The 22,676-nt window shown below is 32.8% G+C and overlaps 1 protein-coding gene across 6 annotated transcripts in view; it reads left to right on the top strand.

Annotated features, from left to right (window-relative positions):
- LOC138130061 (diacylglycerol kinase eta) overlaps nucleotides 1-22,676 on the top strand; it is a 171,758-nt gene that overhangs the window by 33,080 nt on the left and 116,002 nt on the right. Inside the window, exon 3 of one of the 6 annotated variants that reach the window (XM_069046415.1) lies at nucleotides 1,061-1,173. The exons of the other annotated variants lie outside the window; for them this stretch is intronic. The gene's annotated coding sequence lies outside the window, so the exon portion shown is untranslated. The remainder of the gene's footprint in view (nucleotides 1-1,060; nucleotides 1,174-22,676) is intronic. 6 annotated transcript variants of the gene reach the window in all.

The following is a 22,676-nucleotide window of genomic DNA, read 5'->3' as shown; positions in this document are numbered from 1 at the left end:
ATTTAAATGTTTGCAACATTATCTTCAAGGTCAAACGATACGTCACTTTTTTCAAATATTATTATGATTAATTTTCCATTTCTACTAAATGCAGATTTTGTTGTATTGTTCGATTTTAATCTGCCGCTAAAAATTTGTTTTGTCTTTCTGCATTATCTATAGGTATTCCATAAAGTTCCATTTCCAATTAATGATTTTCTTAATCTTACTATTTTTTATTAGACAACCATGGAGAGGCAAATTACTTTTTTTGGGGTAATTCCGATCAACAGTGAACAGACGTAAAAAATAAGTTCCCAACTGTCCTAAAGTTGTTAAACCAAGTTGACACGTTAAGTCTTGTACTGTTACAATATGACTTTACTTAGTTATAACTAATGTATACTGACGAACCAACATTAAATAAAACAACTTTCGCTGCCGCCCATGTATTTTTCATAATCAAAGAAACGATTTGCAAATATTTCTTGTGTTGTCTGGTTGTCTCCCTGCAGAGAGTATCATTTTGCAATGTTTGAAATAAACGAACGATATTACATATTTGTAGCATAAGCTGTCCTTAAGGATGACATACACAATTTGTAGAACATCAGCAATGCACTCCGTTTTATTTATGTCTCGTATACTACTCTGATCCGTGCACTCCCCAATCGATATCACTCAGAAGACATTTTTTATTTAAATTTACTTTTTTGCTTAAAGGATTCAATAATGACGCTCTAGACGCGTACACGTGTTTGACCTTTTCAATTTGAACATTAAGCACACCTCTCCTCAACAACTGTTGTCGAATTTAATCCACTGAAAAAAAGATCGTCGTCAAAGATAAAATTGTATAAGCATGCCGAGGGGACTGAGAAAAAGTGAACATTGAAAAAGAGCTATACAAAGCAAATTTTCCGTGCGTGATGTTAAAAAGATTTGCTAAACTTTTCTTCTCTTTCTCATGCTCGTACTTTAATGTCGCAACGTGGAAATTAATTTTATTGTTTTATTTTACAGGTATGTACCATAATGATTTTACATGTGGACTTGCTTCAACAATGCGGGCTTGTTAAAGGGGAATTGTGGAAACAAGTCAAACAGAAAATTTGTCGGGAATATAAACAGAGATGTCTTGTAATAGCTGCAAAACTGGGAGATTAACCGCATAAACCGCCCTATCCACCTCATGTGAGTCTATTAGGGCTTTTAGAGTTAGTTGTTTGTTGTACGCTGTTAATGGCAATGATTATTGTTGTTTACTAACCGAAACCGTGAAGGGTTTTTTGCGGCTCTTAAGTGTAGAGCTCACTAAACGACCACCACAGCATAAACATGTCACATGTAAGAAAGAAACGACTACAAAAACAATGAAGGAGTTATTAAATTAAATGTATTAAGAGGAACTACAAATACAGGGTTATTGTAAATGTTTCTAACGTCGTAGATGGCTGGAGATTAATTTTAGGTGTGCCGCTTTATATACATACATTCATACATGACAGTTGACAGATTTCCGGCGGTAAAAATTACCGCCAATACTGCCACCTATCTGCAATACTATAGTGTTGGCGTTATAACTTTGTATCTGCTCCGTCCACATAAATTGACCAATGAGAATCAAAGCCAGATTCAATCTGTATAATTTTTCATCATATTTGCCACGTAAAAAACTTAAGGTTAGAATTTTGCTGTCAAGTCCACAATTATTGTTTTAGGTTTTAAAAACTAAAATGTTATTAAGCAAATTGGAATGTCAAAATTTTGTTTCTGTGTAAATCAGATCGTCTTTCTTAACCACCTATTTGATTGGTAACTGAGAAAATGTAATGGGCGGGGCAGATAAAATGTTACGTTGTCCTTAGTATAGTCTGTTTGTTACGAGGCTAGCGGGACATCTACAAAATGTGTGTGGTTTTCTACACCAACTAAGATGTTAGAAATATTTATAATAACCCTGTATAATAGGAAGCGAGACAACTGATGTAATAACAATCGATCCTGTTGTTAGATGTTCCAATCTTTAAATGAATGAATGAATATATCTATCTTATCGAATGTTCATACTTCTTAGTGCCTGATGCCGTTTGTTCCATAATTAATTATACCTTGCAAATATTTATAAAACTTTACAACTACATACGTATATTTAAAAATGAAAAATGCATAGTTTTCTTTCTGAGGTTGTAAATCTTTGCAGCAAAAGACTGTTCGATCGATGTGATATTTGTCCTGTGAATTTAATTTTAGTAGGAGGAAAGTTTTGAAATACCAGTTTATTTACATTTTTTAGAGAATTTTTTTATTAACTTTGTTACCTAACTTTTTCAAATTTATTTCAATTTTCCTAAATCTGGTTCCATTAGCATGTCAGGAAAGTAATAGAAGGGATCACCTCAAATTAGTAGTTAGCAAACTCGTTGAAATTTCAGACAACGGATCGAATCCAAATTGTTTGGCATGTAGAAAGTGTTAGATGCTTTGAAGCTAGAGTTTTCCTAAGGGAGAACAGAGCAAAGAGCGTCCCTTCAGGTAACACTATCACAACACACCAGAAGTTCTGATGTTTCTCATGTGGTTTCATGTCAGATAGTTGGAATTGAAATAGTAACACGCAGTAATTTGTAGAGATGAATATCATCTAACATACATTTTATTAAACAATAACAAAACCAAACCAAAGGTATGTAATTTTTTAAGTTACACTAGTAAATATTTTTTGATTTAATCCACTCTCAGCATCGCAAATTCCACATCGAAGGTAGCATAACATCATCCTTACTACTATGCAAAGAAGCAAATTACATTCCTGTCATACGCATATCAAATAACACACATTCCCACGAAAACAAACTTCAAGAAAATTTGTTTCTGGCTTTTGCATCCACGTAAAAATTTGATCACAAATAGAGGTGGGCACATTAAAATATACATTAGTACAGCATTCGTGTAGTGAAGCGTAACACCCCAAGAATCCAGAATTAATATTTTATATTTATAGGAGTGAGCTTTCGCGATATTTTATAAACGTGTGGGTTTAGGAACTGCCAAGCAAAATGGATAATGCATGACATGCATTATTCATTTTTTACAATCTCGTCTATTGTGGTATGAAATTTTAATAACAAACCGGAAGCGTACATCTCTTTAATTGTATGCGTTTATAATGTGGAAATTTGTGACGTCGCGTCTCAAATCCTGAAAAATAATAACGCTTGAGAGTTTGCTGCCTGACAGGGGAATTAAAGGAATTTGGAGAATGAAATTTTATGAAAACAAAAACATGATGCGATTTATTTCAAGGCACGTTTGAAGACTCTGCCACACAGAGATATTCTTTACATTAGCGAGAATCTTCGTCGTTAGCGCAAAGCCAAATTTTAAACGAAAAGTGATTAATGAATATCATGGACAACGGTGATCCTAGAACCTAGAGCAACCGATCTCTAAGAAACACCAAACTTTTAGCTACAAAACCCTTATGTTCTTCTAACTGATATTTAAAAGCTAAGTGAAAATAAATAATACTATAATGTATTAAAGCATTGAATGTAAAGCCAATTGATGAAACTTTTTAAATAAAATGTAGTCATTCAACTTGTCAAAACCTTTGAAGGAAACAGTGTATATTATCTGTATTTGCCTGTGATTACAAAGAAAGTTACTGACATACCGAATAATGTAAACCAGATTAGAAAGTGTGGAGCGGCCTTCAATAAAGCCATGGTGATTGTCAACAATCAAATATTTAAAACGCCCACTCAGCACTCAGGTCCTTTCGAAAACCTTTGAGAAATTGGACGCCAAAGCAATTGGTTTATAATTTGAAATGTCCGATCGATCTCTTTTTTAAACAAGTATGACTCGGCAAACTTTACAACTTTTCGGAAAAGAACAAGTCTTCAAAATCACATTAAGTACAATACTTATAGCATTAGTAAGTACGTCACTATAGTCTTTAATTAAAGTCATGGGCGCAATCTGAATCTATGATAAAATTTATCTTAATATAATAATATTCATTTCAGTAGATACAGATTCCACACGAAAGTTACTGAAGACTTTGTCACAATTCTGGGAATATTCAGGATTTGAAGAAAAATGACAAACAACAAAGCAGTGAACACGGCCAACTATTTAAATTTGATTGTTTGATTACATAATTGTCTGTTGGTTTGTGAGTTATTTTTTTTTAATAATTTATTTACTCCAGAAACAGTACGATCAACTGCAACAACTGTCAAGACTCTTTTGTTTTTCGTATGGTGTTTGGAAGTTAAATTTGATCTTGTAAATCAAGAATCGTTATTTTGTGATTTTAATTTAAGAATGATCGCTGACAGCTTTATTCTGGTACCTATTTGAAAAAGTAGTAAGAGAAAACAACATGCATTATAACAACACAAACACCAATATGTAGCCTATGCCACCTGAAAAGCACTGGAACTAAAGGAAGTGTTTCAAACTTTAAATAGGAAAGCTAAAGAGTTTGCAATGGAAATAAATGAAAAATGAACAGAAGTGATCAGAGGTGATAAAGTCCCTAAGGTAATATCTAAAGAATGAAAACGCTATAGTTTCAAAAGACTGAACAGTTTTGAGTATTTGGGGGTGAATACGGTTTTCTTGTTTTAAAGCATATTTCCTAGAGGTTACTTCACATTGGCGTACATTTTATAAAATATAATATACAGGAGTGTGTATTTTTAAAATGTGCCGAAATTTTACCTACGATGTTGTGGGACAACGTAGAAGACTAAAAGTAATTAAAAAAAATTGTACCTCAAAAATTAAATGTCATTTTATTTTTGGACAGAATTTTTTAAATATTTTTTCCGAGTTCTACATGAAGCCAGTAGCTCGTGGTTAAAATTATGCTGGTTCATTCTGGGACATTCTGTATATTTCTAACACATTTCATTACAAATTTTTACTTAACTGTAAATATAAAAAATTCAAAAATGGAAAAATTTCCTATTCATTTTTGCTTAGTTTAAGTGAAAAAAAGAGACTTTCATAACGTGTTGTACCTACAGTGCATTCACTTTTGTTTTAGACCAGAGTAGGCTATGGAAATTTGGCGAGTTGTATGGTAAGACTGTGGCCGAATGACAATATACATCATGTATAATATTTGAGGTTACACTTTCTTGTCAAAATTCATGACCATGTAGCCAAGCATTTATCATTTTCCAATTAACTACATAGTTTTGAGGACTCAATATGTCAAATTTGACACCGGCAGTTCGAACAATTTTGATTTTGTTATTTTGACATAGCCCCGATACCAACATTTAAAAAAATTAAAATAGCCTACTCTGGTCTAAAACAAAAATGAATGTATTATACACACTATTTTTTTGCATATCGAAAAAAATTGAGAAATTTGGTCTAAAAGGATTTATGAAAAATTACAAAAAAAAAAAAAATAGATATGCTTTGACAATCATCTCCAAGGAGATGGAATAAAATGATGCAAAAAAGTACTACGCAAGTACTAGCAATTACGGTGGCTTGGACGTATCAGGGAACAATAACGAAGATCGTACCAGAAAGAAAAGTTTGAATAAACTTGCCAAGGACAGATGAAAATGGAAGAAGAAGGCTTCTGATGGCCTGCAACGCTGCTAAACTCTGTTTCTGAGCCCGTTTCCGCTAAACCATAAAACGACTGAAGCCCTGACAAATTCCAGTGCGTCCAAAACATTTCATGACGGGAAGGCGTAATGCCGCTTATACAGCGCAATACAGATTAGCTGATATTTTTGGATTTCCTGGTCTAAAGTACTATCCTTTACCTGATATCTTCCAAAAATCATGTTTTCTCACTCTTTCGCCCGCACACAGCTTTCAGAACAAGGATGGGCAGTTTGTTAACGTGAACCAAGCGCAAGTATCTTCCCAACAAAAGAAAGTTGCTTGTGCCGCTGTTAAGCAGTGATTATTACTGATTTATGACAACCCAGGTTTACGACTTACCGGCAACGAACTCAGAAACGGAATTTATATACATATGTATATAGTTTTATTCTTCGGAATATCTGAATAAGATATTCCTTGCTTAACACTTGTTGAAATTTTAGACAACTATGTACTTTAAAATTTAATTTTAAAATCTTATTGCATTTCTAAAATAAGCAGGGAATCTGGGTTAAATTTACACAAAAATCTCTATGTGATCACAACAGTAGACTTTCTTTTCATTTAAAAATCTTCGGCCTCGAAACCCTTTTTTTAATCTTTGAGGTAGAAGGCACTAGAAGGTACGTCAGGTTAAGTTACGATGGTAGGTGATGATTTTTTCAAATTGTGCCTCTCATACAACACACTTTGCATCTTGAGATCTGTGAAAAGCGAAACCTAAGAAGTCTGAAGTTTATCTCTTCGTTTCTCTTTTAAGTAACAAAAATAATTGTCATTTATTGTGGAATCTTTTTTGGAGAAGAAGTGGGCATTATTCAACTGAAATGTCAAAATATTGTAGTCAAAAGTCTTCCCCATATGCGCTGCACCCTAAGCTTCCTTGATGGTATTTTGTCCTACATTATCTTCTACTAGCCCAGCTAATAAATAATTTGAGGTAACCAAAAAATCATCACTGCTCCACATTTCGTATCCTTATAAAGTGTTGTTCTAAGATAACGAATGACTAATAACTCATCAAACAAATTCTTTGGAAATTAGGTATTTTGAATAAAAAGTGATGATATTTTATAATTTCTATTGAAAAAAATGATCTAACCAAAAATTCTTCATTATTTGTTAGAATTGACCAACATTCAACTGAAATTAAGCAAATCAAGCAAATATTTAATCAGGACAATTTTTTTTTTTTGGAATCCTGCATTTATTCCAGTATCCTATTTTGATCACCAAATATTACAAAAATTATGTTCCATATGACTTTATTGTTGTATTTCTTTAAAAACGCATTTAGAGTGGCTATCCAATCACAATGCAAGAAGAGTTTTGGATGGGCCACGTTTTTAATCGAAATTATTAAGTTTTATCACTTTTTCATTAAAATGTGTTTCCAAATAAAATTTTGTTGAATTATTCGTCATCTTAACATTTTTCTCTACTGATAGCAAAAGTTTATTGCTCAGTCTAACTACAGGGTGTTATTGAAAGTTGTACAGATATTTTAACGACGAGTTACTGGCTTTATGTAGAACTCGGAAAAAATATCAAAAAAATTCAGTCAAAAAATAAAATGACATTTATTTTTTGAGCTACAATTTTTTTTAATTGCTTTTAGTCTTCTACGTTGCCAAACAACCTCGTAGGTAAAATTTCGGCACATTTTAAAAATACACCCTGTATATCATATTTTATAAAACGTACACCAATGCGGTTTCCTTGTTTTTTAGATATTTTTTCCGAGTTCTACATGAAGCCAGTAGCTCGTGGTTAAAATATCTGTACAACTTTCAAGAACATCCTGTATAATATTATTTTGGTTGGCCCTTTTCATGCCTAGATTAACTGGACCCTGACCCTGCATGAAATGTTCAGTCATTTAATCGTGTTAGGAATCTTTCGAATAACATTAAAATTAACAATTGTACCTAAAAAAATAGTAGTTTATTTAAGGAGTGAAACGAGCGTTTTAAAGTGCCAAAAAAGGCCAATTTACACAAGAACGAGTTGAATACAACGTTTTTTTGTTCCCCTTAAAGGTTCCAAATCGTTTAAAATCTTTAAAATTAGCTTGACGTTTCGTTTTGACAAGTCGCGACATTTATCAAAATCCGTTCACACAGGAGAAAATTCTCAAATTCTGACATTTCCGAACAAAAATAATAATTTACTTTGATTCTATTTGTCTATAATGTGAAGAGTGATGAGTAGAAATTTTATTCCAAAGTATACTTAACTGGAATGTCTCCTTTTGTGGATAATCGTAATTGATGTATTATTTAATTTGTTGAATTTGTCTCCGCACTTCTAAACTACACTTAGACTCTGCACTGTTTGTGGGTACTTCATTTAACTTCTCTGGGAGGTAAATTGGTAAAGCAAATTATAAGTCACGATCTAAAGGGTCAAACCACAGGAAATTCAAACTTTACGATTAAATTTCCCCGTTCACAACTACTCGATTCAGACTAGCTGGACTTTTCTGTTTAGACTAACTAATAGTTCAGAAAGTAATCAGAAAACTTTATTCCAGTAACGTCACAAAGAATTTAAGTTGTCACATTTACATGGATCGCTATTTTCTTGAAATTTCGTAGTCTATAAGAATTTTTTTTCATTAAATTTCTTAAAATATGTGCAGCGTTCTATCAACGATCAATACGTTTGGTGAACCGTTTTATCGCAAGTTTTTGGTGCTGCTAACCCTGCTGAAATATCTAAATGTGTGCCGAAGTCAATTCCGCCTTTTGTACTACAGCTGGAAATTTGTCAGGGTGGGTTTACAGGCAGATAAGGGCGTAATAGAGATAAAACATTTATTCGGAATTTCACGGTTGGGGTGGCCATTGTGGAGGAATTTAGCAAACTATGCACATGTGATAGTGCTGATCAATATGGCGTTGTTGGCGGAGAACAATAGCAAGAACAGACATCACGTGGAAACTGCGACAAAAAATGAAAAAGGAACGTGCAGTGGTTGTACAATGCGATATCGGAGTCAAAAATCCCGCGAAGGAAATTTTAAAAGGGAACGTTTTCACACTTTATCACGTTTAGCAACAAGAAAGTGGAGTTATTAAATTCTTGGAATGAAATTACTGCGCGTTCTAAGTGTGATGTAATAAATTTTATTGCAGGTGAGGAAAACTGTTCCTCTGAGGGAAAATTATCGTTTAAACAAGGTTATCACAATACAAACAGACGGTGCATTATTAAGAATCCAATTTTCCTGGATAGCGAAAGACGGGTCACAATTCACTCCGGATTCTTCCAGACTGGTTGCTGGAGAATGTCTTATTTAGGTGCGGTCCTAAATCAATACGACCGTATTCTACCCTTTGGCCATTTTCACTGACGAGAGACTAGGTCGTATTAAAAGTTTTGACTTTGGATAAAGATCGTGTGTTTACTAAAATTTCGGTATCAAATCAACTTGCCGAAGGTTAACACCCGATAAAGAAAATGACTTACTCGAAACTTTCATAATCCTTACAGTCACTAAAGAAAGATTAAAACTTTGACTATCTAAAAAGTTTCTGACAGGATACCAACTTTTCCTGTTATACGTAAACGTTGGCATTACATACGTTTTACACACTGCCATCCGAAATAACAACTTTCCACGGATTCCTACGATCATTTATTATTGAGAAGTTTTCTCGTTGCACCAACTTCAGACACTAAAATTGAGGAAAATCCATAATATTGTTGAACAGTCTCATATCACTGAGTAATTATAGTGCATTTAGAAAAGTAATTTGTTTGCAGGAAATTTTATGAAAATTAATTACAAACACGTGAAAACATCGCTGCAGTTGCTGTAAATTTTTATTTTTTGTGGCAACAGCTGTTCAAGTAATTTCTAATTCCATTAGCTTCAACTACTTCAACCTATTATAAAGCAGAATCTACATAGACCAATTTATTAAATTAACTTCGCAAATCATGTTTTTGAATCATTACTGCTACACTGGAATGGTAAACGTCTGATAATGGATTACAATTATGTGAATTACAGCAGTTTATTTGATTAAAAATAAATAGAGTTAAAAAAAGGTAAAAATTGTATTGATAACATAATTACATAACATTTTTGATTTACAATGCAAAAATTTCCGATAATAATGAGGAATCTGGAAAAGTGCCCCGAATGCTTGCAGCGTTTCCACGTTGAATAGCAAAGGAAATCCTCTCGAAAAGGAATTTCTTTGATTTTGAAGCGCCTGATTCCGCAATAAGTCGGTTTCCGATAACATTAATGAAATCGATGACTTCTTTGCACCAAGGGCCTAAAGTTAAAGAGTTCTAAAAATGTAATATCATGTTACTTTATTGTGTTTCTATTCTACTGTCCTAATTACATTATCATTATTGTATATGTGCATTTTTAGTAAGATAACGAGAGATTTTACAAAAAAATTATACAGGGTGTCTCAGCTAAGACTTTCGAGCCTAATATCTTGGTAATTTGCCAACGGATTTTTATGAAATTTAAAATGCAGATATTTTAGACGGTGAAGGTTCAATTAGTAGTAATAAAATTACCTCAGTTAAAAAATAATTATAACACATATTTCCTCTATTGAAAATTAATCGCAATTATTATTAGATTGTTAAACATTAAAAAATAGGTGTCTACACAGATAATTAACTCAATCGCTCGTCTGATTCAACGAAATGATTAGATTTTGTTGTTAAACATTTAATCTAAATTTTGAAGGTATTTGTGCAGTTACTTTTTGCAACAATTGATGAAAAGTTGTCAAGCAACATTTTGTACACCCTTTAAAATCTGTCAAAAGTGGGCGCGCTTTATTAGAAAAGTCAAATTGTGTGAATTTATTGAAAATACTCTAAAAAACAGACTACAATGGCTGAAATTTCAATATATTGTTGAAAAAGGAAACAATTTTTGCCCTGGAGAGTGTCGTAAGAACTTCAATGACGCAGTTCGTTTTCTCGTGGAACACTATCCAAATGTAGGCTTTACAAAATTTAAGATTCAGAAAGTCGTTGATTTGAAGACACAGGAATCGTACGTGAACTAAATTACCTTGCTAAAATATCTTGATTGTGGTTTAGTCCTTTATGGAAGAATTAAAGCATCCAGTATAATAAATTACGTCCAAATGTTGTCTTTAACTTTGCAAGTGTTTGTAAGGTTAAAAAGATAAACGTCAAATTATGTCACCTGCGTTTGTGCGAAAAGGAGTGGCCAAAATTCGGAGATTTTTTTTTGTTGCGAAATATGTGATCTTTTTGCATTGAGCAGTGGGAAATCGTTGTCGCCAAAACGACCCTTTTAAAGATACATTTTAGAAAAAAAAAACGTTAATTATTTGTTTGGACTGCCCCTCGCACTGGGGGACGGGGATCCCGACATAAAGCACAAACGCCATCATCAAATTAAGGTGCACTCGGCTGACGTCAACAGAAACTAAATTAATTTTCACTGCTATTATACTCACAATTAGAGATTTAATAATATATTATAACAACTTTGAAAAAGTCTCCCTTAGTTCTGATAAAAAGTTCCTGCATCTTGCTGAAAAGTCTCTTACTTGTTGCCAAATTTCTCTTGGGTCCAAGGAAGGATCACGACTTTTAGGATGTCCCTGTGGTAAACTTCTTGATTAATTTTTAATCCTTTCTCAACAAAAACAAGAAGAGTTTTGCAACTGCACAAATTCCAGCCTGAATTATTACCGCCTCTTATTTTCCGACTTATATTTCAAAACACGACAATAAAAACCAATAGTTAATTATGTACACACATTTCAAATCTTCAAGTAAACCAAAACAGTATAAAAATATTCAGCACACTTATTTAATCATATTTTAAGAGCCAATCATTTTTTCTTGATTTTTATTTTTCCAATGCGAGGGTATTGTTCACTTTATCCAGAAAAGATCGTAGTCTTCCTGTAATCCATCCCCGTATTGTTCCCTGAGGAATACCGACAATATAAAAGGCATCGGAAATGGGCAAGACCTGCCGTATATCCAAATCCGTGATAACAAACGACGTTATAACGTAGAAACGGTGTGTTACAAAAATGGTGGATGCGCCGGGTAACACATTTGTAATTTTTAATTTAACCAGACAGATCGCGATAGAATTAAAACAACAACAACAACAACAAGTTGGTTCAGTTAGCACATTTTAGTAGAATGTGAACAAGTCATGCTGAGGTCAGGGAAAATAGCACCTAGACACTTACACTATTCCCACAAATGAGCAATTTGATTTACGAGCGTTGGTCCATGGTGGTTTTAGAGCCCTTATCCGCCGCTTACGTGTTTGTGTCAACCATAAAATGTAATCTAAAGGTTGTTATCTTAAAATTATCAACCAAGCCACCTTGGAATGAACTTAAAGTAGCACTCGCAGGAATACACAAGTTTCATTAAACATCAGGAATAATACCTCTCGGCTACTAACCGAATTCGTAATGAAAACTTGAATTCTCGACTTGGAATTTTTGGTGTAATAATTAAATGAAGCGAGGCCAAATATTATCGTTGGTCATATGAAAAACTGCTGCTTTTCACGTTATGGCTCCTACTGTTCCTGATAAACTGCCAAGGGAATCTCTTATTACGGCTAGACGAAATATAATATAGTTCAATGTGTAGCACCACCTGAATTACTAGTTTTGTTGTTTTCGACATAAAAAATTGTACAATGGTGAAATGTTGTCGTTTGAGCGTTACAATTGATTATAGAGACTCGGGAATTTGTTCGATCGAACTGCGATAAAAATTTTCCACGTTTTACCGTTAAATATCCTTTTTCGACGAAATTTCCCCGAGCAAGGTGTAGGTATATTTACTTTATTTGTTTGCACATGTGGTATTGTTTACTGTAATTTGTTCGCACTAAAAATAGTAAGTTCGAGCTATTCCCTGAGTCATTCATAATTGAATTTAGGTAGGTCTTGGGTTTACTCTTCGAATTGAGAAGTTCTATTCTTGGCCTTTGCTCAAAGAGAAAAACTGAACAGTGAATGAACACTGAATAAGAGGTTTGTAAATAATAACACTCTTATGTGTTGTTAGATGTTGTGCGCAAAAGGATAATGATATTAATAGATAGTAATAATAATCCACATCATATTCAAATTAGCCTTGAAATTTTAGTTAAAAATATTAATAGTTCACATAACTGGAAATCCCCTGGAGGTGACCAAATTCATAACTTTTGGTTAAAAAAATTTACTTGTATTCATAAATGCTTACTTGATCACTTTAACGGATTTATTAGGGAACCTAACACATTTCCAGAGTTTTTGGCCCATGGTATAACATATCTGAAACCAAAAGATTCCGATACTAAAAATCCATCAAAATATAGGCCAATCACATGTCTACCTACAATTTATAAAATTATGACATCTTGCATTAAAGTAATAATTTACGACCATTGTCAAAAATTAAATATAATTAATGAAGAACAAAAAGGTTGTGTTAAGGAGTGTTTTGGTTGCAAAGAATAACTCATAATAGATACGGTAATAATGGAACAAGCTAGAAAAAATAATAGAAATATTTATACCGCATTCATAGACTACAAAAAAGCCTATGATTCAGTACCACATTCATGGTTAATTAAAATTCTTAAAATTTATAAAATTAATTTGGATTTGATTAACTTTTTATCACATGTAATGACATTTTGGAGAACTACTTTAAATTTATCAATAAACAATACTAAATTAAAATCCGAGCCTATTCAAATTAAACGGGGAATTTATCAAGGAGATTCTTTAAGTCCTTTATGGTTTTGTCTAGCCATTAATCCTTTGACAAATCTATTAAATAACACTGGATACGGTTTTAATATTAGACATAATAATACCACACTATCAAAATTAAATCACCTTCTTTATATGGATGACATAAAACTTTATGCATCTAAAAAGAATCACATTTTATCTTTATTAACAATAACTGAAAATTTCTCAAATGATATTAGCATGAGTTTTGGTATTGATAAGTGTAAAACGCAATCAATATGTCGCGGTCATTACGAAAATTTAGAATATATAACTAAAGAAGGAGAAATCATTAAAAATGTAAATAAAGGAGAATTTTATAAATATTTAGGTATTAATCAATCAAATCATATTCAACATTCAATTATAAAAGAAAATTTAGAAAAACAATTTTATTTAAGAATTAAATCTATTTTAAAATCAAAATTAAACGGTAATAATTTAATTAAAGCAGTTAATACATATGCTGTTCCATTGTTGACCTATTCTTTTGGTATTATAAAATGGTCCAAAACTAATTTACAGAATATAAATATTCAAACTAGAGTTCTCTTTACAAAATTTTGTAAACATCACCCTAAATCTGCTATTGAAAGATTTAATTTACCACGCGAAAATGGTGGTAGGGGTTTTTCAAATCTAGAAATTCTACAACATAATCAAATTGCTTCACTAAAAAATTATTTTCTCAATAGAGCTCGTGATAACACTTTTTTTAATGCTTTGGTTTCAGTGGATAAAGGTTACACACCTTTAAATTTAAGTGATAATATAATTTCAGATATTGTTGAGCCAAATATACCTGACACTATAGCAAATATAAAACAAAAGTCTTTACATGGGAGATATTTTAAAGAGCTAGAACAGCCAGAAATTAATATTCAAGCTTCTCATGCCTGGCTTAAAAAATCAAATATTCATCCTGAGACTGAGGGTTTTATATTTGCAATACAAGATCGTGTTATAAATACAAGAAATTATAAAAAACACATATGCGGTTTACAATCGATGATTGATAAATGTAGGATTTGCGGAACTGAAGGGGAAACCATTGAACATATCATTTCTTCTTGCACCGTTTTGGCTCAAAGCGAATATAAAAAACGTCATGATATACTCGCAAAAATTATACACATGAATTTAGCAGTTAAATTCAATTTATTAAAGGATACACAACCACATTACATTTATAAACCAGAAAGTTGTTTAGAAAATGACAATTACAAATTATATTTTGATCGGACAGTTTTAACTGACATTCACATTCAGCATAACAGACCAGACATTATTATTTTAAATAAACAACAAAAGCAAGCATATCTTTTAGATATAGCTGTTCCAAATTCACACAATATAACACAGACATATAATACAAAAATTAATAAATATTTAGAACTCTCCGTTGCTATGAGAAATCTTTGGTGTTTAGAAAAAATTTCGATTTTACCATTTATAATTTCAGCAACAGGAATAGTACCCCAATCTCTTTTTAAAAATTTAAAAATTTTGGACTTAGAGAACACATTGGTGGTTGAAATTCAAAAAGGTATATTATTATACTCATGTCACATCGTGAGGAAATTCCTTAACATTCACACAGAACATAAAACACAAAAAAGTCAAAATGCGGAGGCGAGACGCCGGTAATTATGTTGATAAGCACTGCACTATTACTTGATAGTATTATCCGTAATAGTGTATGTACTCCGGCAAAATTGCCTTGCCGCCGGGTGGAGGTGGGATACGAGATTAAAAAAGTATTTGCAATGTTACCTGCAAAGTAAGAGAAAATAGAAAAGAATTGTATTTTGGAATTTTTGGTACTAAAAAGGTAACACACTAGCTTTGCCATTGTATGGTTTATTTATGCTTTATTAATGATAATAAAATGCCCGCCAAAATTTGGAATAATGGAAATATTTTCTTTTCCTTTGAGTTTTTCTTAATTAATTGTTTCAGATTGTTAAAATCAAAATTACAAAATATCGAAATTTAGCAATGTAAGTATCATTTTCTTATTTAATAAATGATTATTTTTATGTGGACATTTTTGTGTAAAATTGTAATTATTATAACCGTATTTAAAAATCAAAATCTCAGGACCCATCACTCCAAAAGTATAAGGACATAAATTAGAATTAAATAATCTGTCCTAATCTGCACAAAAATCGGGATGGTAATGACGTCATTGTACCAAACCAGAAAGAAATGAAAATTATGGAAAATGTTTCTTTTAAAAAAAGACAATTGACCTGTCCGAGTTCTTTTAGAAAAGTTCAGCGGGAAAGAAAATATTTCACTGCAACAAATAACTTAAAAGTGCTATAATTTCTGATTGAACTAAAACTATTACAATATGAGCTACTTATTATTAATTAAAAAAATATTGTTTTTGTACCATCATTAAAGAAAGTTGTTGTTTTTCAATCAATGTTATGCGTCTAAAATAGATGTTTTTTCACAAGTGAAATAAGTACTCTATTTCAGTTTAAGAAGCTTTATTTCATACCTTAGTACACTTGTATTTAATTCCCTACAGAAGTAAAGAAGGAAAGAAAAGTATTTGGCAGTGCTTCATCACCACTTTCACTACCATATTCGCACATTTATGGAAACAATTGTACACTTCAACATGGTTACTGGTTTTGACTTTTAACTGCTTACCAAAGTTACGCAATGGTAGTAGAAAATTAATGCACTCTGATTTATATTTTTAAATTGTTTGAATTATTTATTTCATCAGAATTTTATTTTACCGAGACATTGGTGCTGTAAAAAATAATGTCTAGTATATAAAGCCCCTCGTTTACTCTACGCTGCTATGTGTACACTTCCCCCTTGTTAAAAAAAAGTAGTGCTTTTTACACAGGTTGCCTAAATAATTATTAAATATTTTATTATATTAATTAATAATTTAATGTTACTTTTATCGTTGCGATAATTTTATTTATCAATATTTTTTGTAGGAAGCCTTTTTTGATCATGTGATTATTTTTTATTACAGAATACACAACGCTGTTTATTTATATTGTGCTGATAATAAATGTAACTAGAGATTATAATTAACATAAATCAATAAAAAATTGTTCTGTTATTAAGATTTGTTCCGCAAAATGTTATAAATTTTTTACATAACCCATAATATGTAATACAGCGTGATCAACAAGGACTGAAGCTGTTGGCAGCAAATGACAGCAAAATATTCCCAAAGTATGAAAATTTTTTGTGCGTCAGTGTTGGCACCCGCTGCAAGTTGTGAATGTCAAAAAATTTAGGTTATATTACGAGTTGGTAGTTTTAAAACACGATACGTACAAAACGACCAAAAACAGTATAAAATGTAATTAGCGGTATTTAATAATGGCCCACTGTTTCGATATTCATAAAAGCGACAGGCCGTGCCCGCATGCCCCTCCTGAGAAACAGAAACATGTTTTATGCGTTATTATTTTCGAGCTGAAAGTCTGCGGGATGCAGGGATTAGATCCGGGAAAATTTATAAGGTTGGAACTTTAATTTCTTCTTTAAAATGGTTAGGCAAGTTCCATATGACAAGCCTGTAAAGTAAGGAAAAGGAATGACGGGATTTTTAATGGTAAGGATTATTAGGCCCTGCATTAAACGTGCCCAACAAAGAACTTGGGATGCGTGTGTTTTACATAAGAATCACGCCTGTTTGGAGTGAAAGCTTTCGCACTGACTTTCGAGGGTTTTGTTCCATTCTACCTCGAACATTCTCAACTACATCTTCTGCCAGTAGGTTTTGCTTTTTTCACATCACCTGTTTGTAGGTAACATTGCACCAATCTCGTGCAATGCTGCCTAAACGCGACTAAGCTACCGCGCTGCCCAAAGTACCAACTGGCTCGGGGAACATTTGTTGAAATTGGTGCAATGTATCGTCCGTGCTCCGTGGAATACTGCCAACCGTTAGCAGCATCAAAATTTCCAGTCCGAAAGTACGCCATACCAATAAAAATGTCTTGCTCTAGTGTAAAAACCATTTTCATTAATAAATTGATACAAAAATGACACTTGATTTTGAAGTTTAAATTTGCCCGTCAAAATTGACAACTGAAAATGTAATGCTACCAATTTCACTGAAATTTTCATCATGTTGTCATTGTTGCCAACAGCTTCAGTCCTTGTTGATCACTCTGTAGTATTTTACAGTAGAAGTCCGTTAGGATAGCCTTTACTGCCGAGCCAGAAATTTTGTGAGACGAGCTCGCAGAGCGAGTCGAATAATACTGGCGAGGCTGTAAAGGCCCTAACGGACGTGTATTGTACAATAGTTTTTGTAATATCTCTACGATTCGTTCACAATTATCTTTTTGAAATACATTTTTTTCAACGCCATCGAAAAAACCGAATGATTAATAAGTGTGCGGAGGACGTCGTCATGTCGACCGTTGTTTGTGAAAAAAAATTGATTCAATGTTGTTTGTCAGATTTGTTCAACGCTTAACTTTCCGTTGAAAATAATTGAATGAAATCAATAAAAAACCGCAGTCAAGATATTCCCTATGTCCTGAAGTGAGGTCACCGTTATTGCCTGCAAAATCGCGCTTGTGTTAGTGAAGCATCATCTTCGATCTTGTCTCCATTTGCTGCTGTTTGTCAGATTTATTCAACACTTAACTTTCCGTTGAAAATAAACGACTGAAATCAATAAAAAATCGCGATCAAGATATTCCCGATGTCCGAATGGCCTCAGAGCAAGTGACGTCATCGTTATTACCTGCAAAATCGCGCTTGTGTCGGTGTTAAAATTCTGAAGCATCATCTTCGATCTCGTCTACATCTGCTAGTGACTTACGGATTTCGATTAATTCAAGGTGTGTCCCATAACATTAAACATTAATTATTGTACCAATTGTAAAAAAGTTGAAAAATAAAGTTTAGATCTACGTTGCTATAGTTATTTAGTCATTCATAACGGCCGCTCCCGCTCATAACGGACACCCTTAACGGACTCCGGCCGTTATGAGGTTGTTTACATGGTGACAAACAGTCCGGATATCCACCTTTAACAACTAGATATTACAAAAATAAAATAAACTAGGTAACTACAAAAGCATTATCAAATTAAAAATGAAAATTACCTTTACAGACGTACGTACATGTGTTAACTAATGTTTTAAAGAGTGAGAAGAAAATCACGGTTTTAGTACAACACTGACTACAGATTTTTTTTGTTACTTTCTCAACGAACTTTATACATTTTCTGCAGTTGTTGGCATATTTCTCTTCTTCTTTTTCACAATGCTTTTAAAATTTATGATCACGCAATGTATATTTGTCCAGTTAAGAAATTTCTTCTACAACCTAATGGTTTACCTATTCATTTAGTTTAATTAAACTTTTACTTTAACAAGGAAAGAAAACATGACAACAGCACAGTTCATCATTTATTATATCTGACATTGAACCACCTAAGATGATAACTAATGCATTTGGTACAAGACTTCTTTGATGTTCTTATAATAATTCTTGATAAATCCAGTCACTTTTGAAATATGAACTACATCTGTCTAGATTTTCCCCCTTTTTCCTTAATTGCATTAAGTAATTATAATCTAATTTAACGTAAATTTGTCAATGCGATTTACCTCTCAGAATCTTAGGTTTTTCACTTCTTGTCTATAATTTGTCGATCTTCTATTCAGAAAGAACTCACAAATTTGTTAAGCATCATTAAGATTTTGCTTTTCTCCATTGATAACAATAATTTTGTCTTCCAGTCCTATTATTTTGTTAATTAACAAAACTTACAGAAAAAATATCCCTGATGTTCGATAATATTGAACGAAGCTGATAAGAATTTTCTTGAACTTTGGATAAAATCTTTTTGGTCTTAGTAATTTTTCACCTAAAGAAAAAGTTGACGACAGCAAATATTATGGGAAAACCACGTGATCATATACGCTTCAGATTATGGGGTGACAGCAACGCATTGCCGCAAACCTTGTAATGATAATGTGTAATGATAATGATTAAATGATTTGTTACGTACGAAGCTCATTTTGAAAATAAAACGCGCGATTTCAATGGACAGAGTGCAATTTTATTACAGCTTTGTGATAACACGGCTGAATGAATTTTTCCGTCATAATAAATTCATCATTGTTATCTTTGTAAACAGCAAAGTTACACACATAATTGTGTGTATGTATAATATCTACACTGCTTCATACCTCATTATACAAACAGTAAAACAGTAGACATACGATTATGATTTTTTTTTACTTAATTTTTTCTACTGTTAGTGCGGATCCAATATGAGAGTAAGTTAAAAATCCCTACACTTCAAGAAATTTATTATAAAACAAATCTTACTCAAATCTCAGTCTCTTAAGGATGAACTGGAGTAACATTGAAAATGGCGAAAATTGCTCAAAATTGGTACAATAGTCCTTCTATCCATGCTAAAGTACCTACTGTGCCAAATTTAAAAAAAATTGTTCGAGGAATTTTAAAGTTATTACCTTTCAAAGTTTCCGGATATTTTCAACGCGTTCTTATGAGAAATCTATCAATGCTCGTATATAAATTGATAAAAAACATATTTCAAAATGGCCAATTTTTCTTAAATTTTTCACACATAAAGTATCGATATCGTAGAATTTTCTAATGAATTTACAAAAAAAATTGGTCGAGGATTTTCCGTGTAATCGCTAATTATATGTGGAAAAACACGGTTTTTGAGGTTATGTACCTGTTTTCATTTCAATAAAAAGTGAACAAAATGCATATAATTGACGTCGGTATGCAATATTACATTCATATCGCACGTTTTACTACAGTTACGTTGTAGTATTTTACAGTAGAAGTCCGTTGGGATAGCCTTTACTGCCGAGTCAGAGATTTTGTGAGACGAGCTCGCAGAGCGAGTCGAATAATACTGGCGAGGCAGTAAAGGCCCTAACGGACGTGTATTGTATAATAGTTTTTGTAATATCTCTACCATTCGTTCATAATTATCTTTTTGAAATACATTTTTTTCAACGCCCTCGAAAAAACCGAATTATTAATAAGTGTGCGGAGGACGTCGTCATGTCAACCGTTGTTTGTGAAAAAAAAATATTTCAATGCTGTTTGTCAGATTTGTTCAACGCTTAACTTTCCGTTGAAAATTAATGAATGAAATCAATAAAAAATCGCAATCAAGGTATTCCCGATGTCCGGAAGTGAGGTCATCGTTATTCCCTGCAAAATCGCGCTTGTGTTGGTGTTGAAATTGTGAAGCATCATCTTCCATCTCGTCTACATCTGCTAGTGCCATACGGATTTCGATTAATTCAAGGTGTGTCCCATAACATTAAACATTAATTATTGTACCAATTGTAAAAAAGTTGAAAAATAAAGTTTTGATCTACGTTGCTATAGTTATTTAGTCATTTATAACGGTCGCTCCCGCTCATAACAGACACCCTTAACGGACTTCGGCCGTTATGAGGTTGTTTACATGGTGACAAACAGTCCGGAAAGCCAACTAGATATTACAAAAACAACTTTAACAGAAATGCAATGAAAATTGAATTCAGTGTGCTTGTGTTTACTTTTACGTACAGTCTTGATTACAACTGATTACAATTCGTTTCCAAAAATTAAAAACTTTTTTTTCAAATATTGATTCCTCGTAATAAACGTTTCATAGCATTATACTGTTACTGTCAGCAGCTTGGAGGGAATTCAGAGACGTTTCCTCAAATATTTGTCATACGTCTTCAACGGGGTTTATCCGTGTCGGGGGTGCCCCCACGGTGAGCTGCTGCAGAGCTTTGACTCTCGCTCAGAAGGAAAATAAATTCGGCCTTATTTTTGTACCACCTTGTCCGTGGCCGTGTGGACTGTCCTGACTTGCTGGGTAAGTTGTCGCTGCGTGTTCCAAGGCCCAACCTGAGGAGTGCCAGTACGTTCGTGGTTCCAACACCGAAAACCAATCTGCTGAGAAGGTCGCCTTTGTTCCATGCTGTTTCGAACTTCTCACAGATTGAGCAGGAAGCTGACATTTTTGTCTGTCGAGCGTCTGACATTAGGAAGGCCTACGGTGCGGTTGAGGTCTCTGAATGTTAGTCAGTTTCGTCTGTCTCCGCTTCAATTGGCTTTTTCAAATTTCTATTTTGCTATTTTTTTTTCTCTTTTCTCTTCTATTTTACATTTCTCATTTCTTCTCATTGTGTCGTGTTTGTTACTTACTCTTTTTACTTTACATTTCATCTGACTTTTTTAATGGGCTCTTGCCTGTTGAGTCAGTCATTAATAAAATAAAATAAAATAAATAAAATAAAATAAAATTATAAGAATTCCGCAACTTTTTGCTGAGATTGTTACTCCAGTTCATCCTTAATGATATAAACTTTGTATTTAATCTAGACAAAGTTTGTAAGCTTTGATAATTAACAATTCACTTTGAAAGATAAATACTGGGTACCCCAAAATTCGCGGAACAACGTAGTAGTACGTTGTTAAGTAGTCATTAAGAGATAAGGTAAAAATGTTTAAAAAAATCAATCTTCTTTTTTGTAGAAGATATGGACCTATTCGTTACACTAAATGTGACAACATTTAAAAACATTCTGTGCATCCCAATAGTCCGCAAATATTTCATTTTTGTTGTATCCATGGAAATGAGAGGTAAAATCAAAGCCGTGTTGCCGTACACTATTTGGAAATGCTGGAAATAATGAAGAAAATAATTGCAAACCTGATCACAATCGTTCAAATTTATTAGGCCACTGGCTAGTAAAAGACAAATAGTCAAAATCTTTTTTATTATTTAAAATAAATGAGATCAAAGCTGCACCTTTTGGGCCCCCATATCTTCAAATCTAAGAGGTATAGAATTTTTTAATTATTTTTCTCGTTATTTTCTAATATGAATTGACATTGCCTCATTGAGTTGTTCCGTGAATTTTGGGGCACCCAGTATACATACATTTTTTGTGCTACTGAAGCACTGCCTTGATTAGATGCAAAATTAACTAACTTCTAATAAACAACGTTTTTCTATTTTGCACCTATAACACAGTCATTATAACACTTATGACCTCCTTTTCGATACGCGTTTCAGGAACATTTACTTAAATTTTTAATGTTGGCAGTGACTCATAGTGAGTTGTTGCTACGTGATTACTGCACTTTACAACACTTTAAATTCAAAACTTACAATTGTTCGTCTAGTTACCAGCGTTACCAACCCTTATATTTGCCAAATATAATTTTCCTAGCATTATGTTTTGAATTTTTTATTTAATTGAAGAGGCAAAATAGAAA

Source organism: Tenebrio molitor, chromosome 5 (genome assembly GCF_963966145.1).
Source record: "Tenebrio molitor chromosome 5, icTenMoli1.1, whole genome shotgun sequence".
NCBI classification, from domain to species: Eukaryota; Metazoa; Arthropoda; class Insecta; order Coleoptera; family Tenebrionidae; genus Tenebrio; species Tenebrio molitor.
The sequence above is the reverse complement of the archived record's forward strand: the minus strand, read 5'-3'. Positions and strand labels throughout refer to the sequence as shown.